At 37.9% G+C, this 7,408-nt stretch overlaps 1 long non-coding RNA gene across 1 annotated transcript; it reads left to right on the top strand.

Moving 5' to 3' along the window:
• Positions 1-2,248: 2,248 nt before the first annotated feature.
• LOC119616719 lies at positions 2,249-6,874 on the top strand. Its single transcript, XR_005232708.1, has 3 exons — positions 2,249-2,667; positions 2,818-2,990; positions 4,212-6,874. It is a non-coding gene; the product is annotated as an uncharacterized LOC119616719 (long non-coding RNA).
• The last annotated feature ends 534 nt before the right edge of the window (positions 6,875-7,408 follow it).

Raw genomic sequence — 7,408 nt, 5'->3', positions numbered from 1 at the left:
TTGGATTATTCCATCTCTGCCCGTGCGCATGTTATTTACCTGTGTTTACTTTTATTGTGGTCATTTATAAAGCTGTTGGTTGGTTAAACTAATTATCATTATTCATAATAATATACTGGAACAAAAAGTCATAGCTGAAAAAGCGTTTCGTTATTCAATTTTTATTGATGTTAGACGATGATCCGATGCATGTAAAATTAATAAGGTGACGAAACACTCCGGTGGCCCCCCCACCTAGAAAATGAATCCGGCGCCACTGACTTGAGGTGTTCACGAGCAAATTCTGAAAGTCTAATCTGCAAACGGTTTGCTGGAAATGAAACTGGAGAACACGTTTAGATTGGAATTAATAACAAAACCCATTTTACACCTGACTTGTACTAATGTGGACACAAACTATGAATGGAGCTGGATACTTATCTCAGTAAAAATGGTACATTTTGCCACACGTTGGCGTAATTTAAAATTTCTCCTGAGTCTAATAATGAAGTGAAGCATATTTTATAAAAAGTTAAATCTTGTGACTTATGACGAACTGAGCCAGTCACCTTTATTGTGTATGCATTAGACTGAAAAGGGTGGGAACGTTACAGCGCACTACAACGTAAACATGGCATACGACTTGTTGCTGCCGTTTGTAGGGGTGGTGTTTTGTGCCAACATGACGCTGCTACGAAGCATATGTGGCGTTCGCCTTCTTTTTGTCGCAGTTCCACCATGAGCCTTTGTTAACATATAAATTTTAGTCTTCTGTCAGCATTTAGCCGCGGTCTGACCCACCATCTTCTGACTCTTCTTGCTTGTGAGCTCGCTCTACTCAAATCTAACTCTGACAGTTTCTCCTACGTTCCCCTCGTTTAAGTCTAAAACCAAACCCACAACAGAAACGTGATCCATTCCTTCCAGGTCGATGTTTGTGGAATAAATGATAAGTAGAAACTGTTGATCTTATACTGGTACGCATCATGTAGCCCAACAGGACAACCAGTAACCAAAAAAATAAAGAAAAATCATTGTTGTTAACCTTAATTTAACCATGAAAACCCCATTGAGATCACAGATGCCTCTTCCAAGAGCAGCCTGGACTTGAATGCAGCCTGACATGTTTTTAAGACTACGGGAGGAACCCAGCGGGCCCGGAGAAAACCCACGCCAACACGAGCAGAACGTGCGAACTCAGCACAGAAAGACCCCAGGCCCAGACCAGGACTTGAACTCAGGACCTTGCTATGAGGCAACAGTGCCAACCACAAAGAAGTCGTGCTCTTCTCCATCACATACCATACTCTGAGGGCTTGTTGTACTCCTACAACACATTTACTCCAACGTCGCCATATGTTTACAGCAACAACCACATAAAACCCATGAACACATGCGCTACATCTGCCAAGTACACAAACAGAATACGACATCAATACGCTGCTCTGATGAGAACGATAACAAGCCATGGCAATGGATATAAAAGCATCACAAGTGTGCCACAACACTGTCCCAATGAGACAGAGCATCAGTGTAGCATGAAACGGTATTATTGTTGAGTAGGTAACTTATTATAAGTGGGGTATAGTATATTTAACAATTCAAAGTGGCTACATTGTTACAGAATTTGACATGATCAAAGAAAAAAAATCAACCTGGTGTTGCTGAAGATCATGCTTGAGTGCCAGATCTGTAAAGAGGTAAAGTTATTTTCTTACTAACATCTCGTAAAGAACCCTTACTACTTTTCCGTAAAAAAAAAAAAAAAAGCAAAAGATATATCCAAAATTGCAGCTCAATCAGGAGTGGTGTGCTATGACTTCTTGGCACAAAAATAGGCTTATTTTTCTGTCTGCCTCTCATTAACTTGGTAGTCAGGGAGTAACAGACGCAGGTATTGTGTTACTGTGGTGACCATAACAATCCACAAGCGGCAGCTTAAACATTTCTGTTGATCTTTGGTATCTTTACACTCCTTAAACAGTTCAAAGCATTTTTTCTTAGCTTGCATTTACAGAACCGATGTTGGAATTTCAGGCAGCGGCTGCTTTAAAATTTCTTTAAATCTTTGTAGTTTTTAAAAATGGTACCTTTTTTAGTATTTTATGCATTTGTATGTAAATATGAAACCCTTTTGTTCGTAACATCACTGCGGACCGTCACTGTAAAATGTTAAATCACAAAAAGCGAACAAAGTCAGGATGATTTTCTGAAATGCATGTTTTTGTTTTTTTTTGGTTGTTTTAGTTTAACCAGATGGTGCAACTCCTGTGTTTAAACTGGAATAGAATAAGAGTTTGATTTGACAGGTGTTCGACGGAAAGCCTTCATGTTCTGAGCTAATTGGGCACCAGTCTACCTGTTGGACCTGTGCTGACAAGCGTCCCAAGCGATTATTCTTGGTCTTGTCGTGAATTACATTCACGCCTCAGCCGCAGTGTTCAAAAACTGTCCCAGCATGCCCCGGGAGCTTCTCGCTAATGCTTCACACTTCCTGGGCGTGAGAGTTACACAACTTTGGTGTTATGCTCTGGCTCTTGAGCCAAATGAGGCTTTTGTCACGTTCAGGATTCCCAATGTTACTCTGAGATTGTTTTCACTTCAACTTCCTGACGGAGATTCTATGAGAACCTGTTTCTGAAAAGAATTTTTTTTTTAAAATGCAAACTAGCAGCAGGATTGTGCAAGGTAACACAAAAAAAAGAAGCAAACACATGCACAAACATTTGTCTGTCACTTAGCAGATGTTTTTTTTTTTAAGTGGCAATTGTCAGTTTGTGTTTTTCCTTATCTCCGTTTTTTTTTTTTTTTTTTTGCGGTGTTGGCTGTAATCACCAGACACGTGTTTTGGCTTCGCTGTGCAGCAGTGGCAAAGAACCGCAGTTGGCTGGGAAAGTTTTGGACAAATGTTAAGCACCAGCTGGCTGCTTACAAGACTTGGCACGTGAAGCTGAGGAGCAGAGTCGACTTACTGGAGCTTCACGTGTCAGATTCTGGATCCTAAATCTCTGGTATTTGCATGCGGCTCAAAAAAAAATTTCAGCTTTCAAAATATTTTTAACCTTTGTAAATGGTATTGTAGAACATCTCTGGCAGCTCTATGTGCTTTAGAAAGCTCGAGTCTTACATCCCTGCAGTATTTTGCTTGTTTTAAGACTTTTAGCCTCAGATTATGGATTACAATGAATCACACCAACTACACCAGTTTTTAGGACGTGATTTTGAGGAAAAACTGACCCATACACTCATGACAAAAAGGCAAATATCACCACATTACAGCAATTACAGCAGGTCTGTAATAAAAAGATAAATAGTTAAATCTATCAACCACTTGTTTTCTTGATATACAGTCAATTTTCATAATTTTGTTTGCTAAATTAATCGATTAAAAGCCTCGCATTCCTTGAAGGAATTCATATTGCGTGCCGCTTTTTATTCCCAGAGATTAAAATTAAATAATCTTCTGATGAGAAGAATGAGAAGATGCACGCCAGACGTGTTCGCACTCAGAGGATGGGTTGAGGATGACTCTCAGCTACTACCAGACCAAACCTAGCTCAGTGTTTCTAAAACTAAGCTCTGTTAGAGCCATTTTTGTGTTGGCTGAAGACACTTAGCTTCGGCGCCCATCTTGAATGGGGTTGACTTAAAAAAAAAAAAAAAAAGGTTTTAGATGGTTTGACAGTTTCGTTAAAATCTGTTCAGTGGTTTCAGGAGATATTTTGCTAACACTACAGGCAAAACATCATCACCCTTCACCTTCAGTGATAAAATAAACAAAGAGATGTGACTAAGAGCTGATCATCTCAATCTTGAATAATATTTATTCCTAAAAATTCAAAATACCGCATTTACCGGGCTATAAAGGTGCACTTAAAAGCCTTCAATTTAAAAAAAAAATGACAGTGCGCCTTATATATGTAAGAAGTCGTAATGTTTTTGGTAAACTACAAAGGTGCACCGCTTGCAGCATTAAGACTCAGTTATATGACAAAAGTTTGAAAATGGACCATTCATTGACAGTGCGTCTTATAATCCAGTGCACCATATAGTGCAGAAAATACGGTATAAATATGGCTTACTGAGAAGAAATCCTGTAAAATATCTTTCGGAGAGCTTTAAAAGTGAAAAAACAGCCTACAAATTTCAGATTTTTGGGGGAGTTTTGTCTTTATGTAGTAAATAGATCAACTGAAAGTTGGATTAATCCTTGTTCTGTCTTCAAAAAACAGATTTGGATCAATGCTCCTGGGATTTATCCAGCTTGTTGAAAATCTGACCTGCTTTCACTCGAGATGTCACAAATGGAGAACGGACAAAGACATCCACAGAAAGAAGAAAAGAAACAAAAAAAGGCAGCGTGAAAAGGAAAACAAGTGTAGCATAAAGTGGAAAATTTTGTTTTGACAAAGACAGCTATGACTAATCATTTTATTTATTTATTTTAGAAATCAATGAGCCATTTTCTAACTAAAAATTTTTTGTTTTGTGTTCCAAGCAGCTGAGTCACAAAGCGCTCAAATTATTTCCTCCCCTTCTTCCGTGCGAGATGTGTTTATATTCCACCACCTCCTGCTAATGTGCTTAATGTCATATAAACTGTTTTTATTTTCCACTTCAAAGTAAATAACCCCCACACTGCTGCCTTTGCTTTACCATTCTGACAGAATGTCATAAATCTCCCGTCTTTGTTAAACACGGCATCTCGTTTTTTGTTTTCGTTTTCCTCCCTGATTCGTTTCCTTGAACCAGACGTTCGCTTTGTATTTTATTTCATTAGAGCAACAACGCAAGTTGTGACAATTCCAGGCATCTTTTACGTCTACCTGAACATTTAAAAAACAACATCAAACGGAGGAAGAGGAGTCACAGGAGCGAAGTAAAACAAATCAATCGGACGAATTTTCATCAAGGCTGCAGTATTGAAAGTAAAAGAAATTTGGTCAGAAGTATTGACCGTCCCCGTCCTGTATTTAAAGAAGATGCAACACAAGTTATAGATTTTAGGGTTTAAAATCTGACGATAAGAAAGTCTTGGATGTTTTAAGTCTTTACCTTTATAACCGAACCTCAGGTGTATTCATCTCAAGTAGGTGTGTTGAAAGCCTACATTAAAAACAGCACCCAGCCTTGGAATAAATCTATATTTTTGAACATTTCTGGACGTATTTTTTGACTTTGAGCATCGCAGATTCCCGTTTATTGGAGGTGAATATCTGAGAGAGTAGGGGTCTCCAAATGGTGGGCTGCGGCTCAGATCCAGGCCCAAATGAAATCCTATCTGGACACTTTTAGCGGCTCAGCTTTTACCACCAGCCCTCCTCCTCCTCCTCTTCTCTTTGTCTCTCTCTGCGAAGAGAAGTCGACCCGCGGAGGGAAAAGAGGCTGAGGAAACACCTGAGTGAAGACGAGTGCTTTTTTTATCATTTCTCCCTTTTTTCTCCTCTTCTGAGGTTTTAACAAATAGAATTTAAACAAATGCCACAGAGGAATGTGCAAAAATGAAAAGGAGTTGCATCTCATTGAATTAAAGCTGCAGCATCCTACACTGTTGATTTCTTTCCCCAAACAAGAATTATCTGGTGCCCTTCTGAAGCATACATCTTTCTTTCAGTTCGGCTTCATTGAACTGTGATTCATCACAATATTAAAAAAGGTAAAGATTGCAAAAGTTATTTCTACAAAAAGAAATTCAGACCTGTGAGTGGTTCAGGGTGCATCATTTAGTTGTGGAGGCTGAAGGAAAAGCAAGAACAGTGCTTCTCTGCACATCATAAAACAAGATGAAACAAATGAACAGAAACAGAAAATTGTATTCTTTATACACTAGAACAGGATCTTTACACTTAAAAGATTTTTTTTTTATTATTATTTCCAAGTCAAACAGTTTCTTACACGTCACCTGCATCTTGGCAAGTCTGAGGCGTAGGGACGTGGTGCCATTAACCAGCTGAGTTATTAAAATAAGTCACAAGAGGAAAAGAAGCCTGCTGTCGCAGGAAATTTTAATTACAAAAACATAACACGCAACAAGGGTTGAGTGAAAATCAGGCAGGCTTCAGGAAATTACAACAGTACATTCAGAAACTTTAGAGCTTCTCAATAAGGGGGCCTTCATAAAGGATTTGTTCCTGACTTAGATGGTTATTTGTGTGTCTGTAAACACATTAAGAAGCATTATTAAAAACAGTTATAAAAAAAAATACACTGTTCATACCTTGAGGCAGGCTCACTATTTGGCAGGATTAAATGCTGTACTTTTATTCATTTGGCTTTAACTAGCTCAAAGTACTGAGATGGAGGTAACCTATTGAAAAAAACAGCCCCGGGAACCAGCCCCGGGCCCCGATGGAGTCCCGGGAGCCAGCGCCAGTCCTGACAGAGCTATCTTAACACATGACCAGTTCTTGTAGCCAATACCAGTTCTGTTATAGTTCTAGTAGATAAAACCAGTTCTCCGTCATTTACAAACTCATTTAATTCATTCATTCATTTGTTCATCTGGAACTCCATACGCCTCATTTTGTACTCACTGTTGTTATTATTGGAGTCGTTTGTTTTAATGTTGCTGCTGGTTCTGAGGATCAAATATAGTCTCACTGACATCAAAGAAATGACAAATAAAATACTATTTTATACACTAAACAGTGAGAATGGAGAGAATAAATGTTTTTATTTATATGAACTGTAATTGCTTTTTAATGTTAAAGTGTTTCCAGCTTTAATAATACCTTCATTATTAACTATCAGTAATTTATAAAGTTATTCTTACTGAACAGTGAGACCAAAACTGGATGGAAGTCAGAGACCAACAAGATCTGACAATTATAAGGTTACATGAATCCCAAATAACTGATTTTAAATTAAATTCTAGTACTGTCAAAAGGATTAGAAAGTGTAGTCCACCCCTGTTTTTTTTTAAATAAATAAATAAAAGTGATGGATGCTAAATTAATGTTTCAATAAATAAATTAGATTTATCTTCAGCGTTTCAAGATTTTGTATTGCTGTCTTTGAAATGAACTTTAAGCCTAAAGCAACAAATCTTTACTCCAAAAACTGAAGAACTGAAAAGGGAAATCATAATTTTATGTTTTAAGCTTTTGTTTTATGGTAATACGGCTCCATTAATTTCAAATTATAAGTGGAACGGATTCAAAACTGTAAAACACGAGCGCACGTTTCTTCTCGAGTGATTTATTAGCAGCATTTTATCTTGCTTTTATAAAATAAATTCACTCTAATCTGGAGAATTAGCGGCGCCGTGTCTTCAATAAAACGTGAAGGCCATTCTCTGGGGTTTTAAAAGCACAGTAAACGGCGGGAGCAGATGGATATTAGACATAATGTAACTTGTCCCATAAAACAAGGAGGCAATAGTTCATGTGTGAAACAGAAATGCTTAAAACTTGGTCTTTTAATAAAACTA

Source organism: Kryptolebias marmoratus, linkage group LG23, assembly GCF_001649575.2.
Source record: "Kryptolebias marmoratus isolate JLee-2015 linkage group LG23, ASM164957v2, whole genome shotgun sequence".
NCBI classification, from domain to species: Eukaryota; Metazoa; Chordata; class Actinopteri; order Cyprinodontiformes; family Rivulidae; genus Kryptolebias; species Kryptolebias marmoratus.
This window is presented reverse-complemented; position numbering and strand designations above follow the sequence as displayed.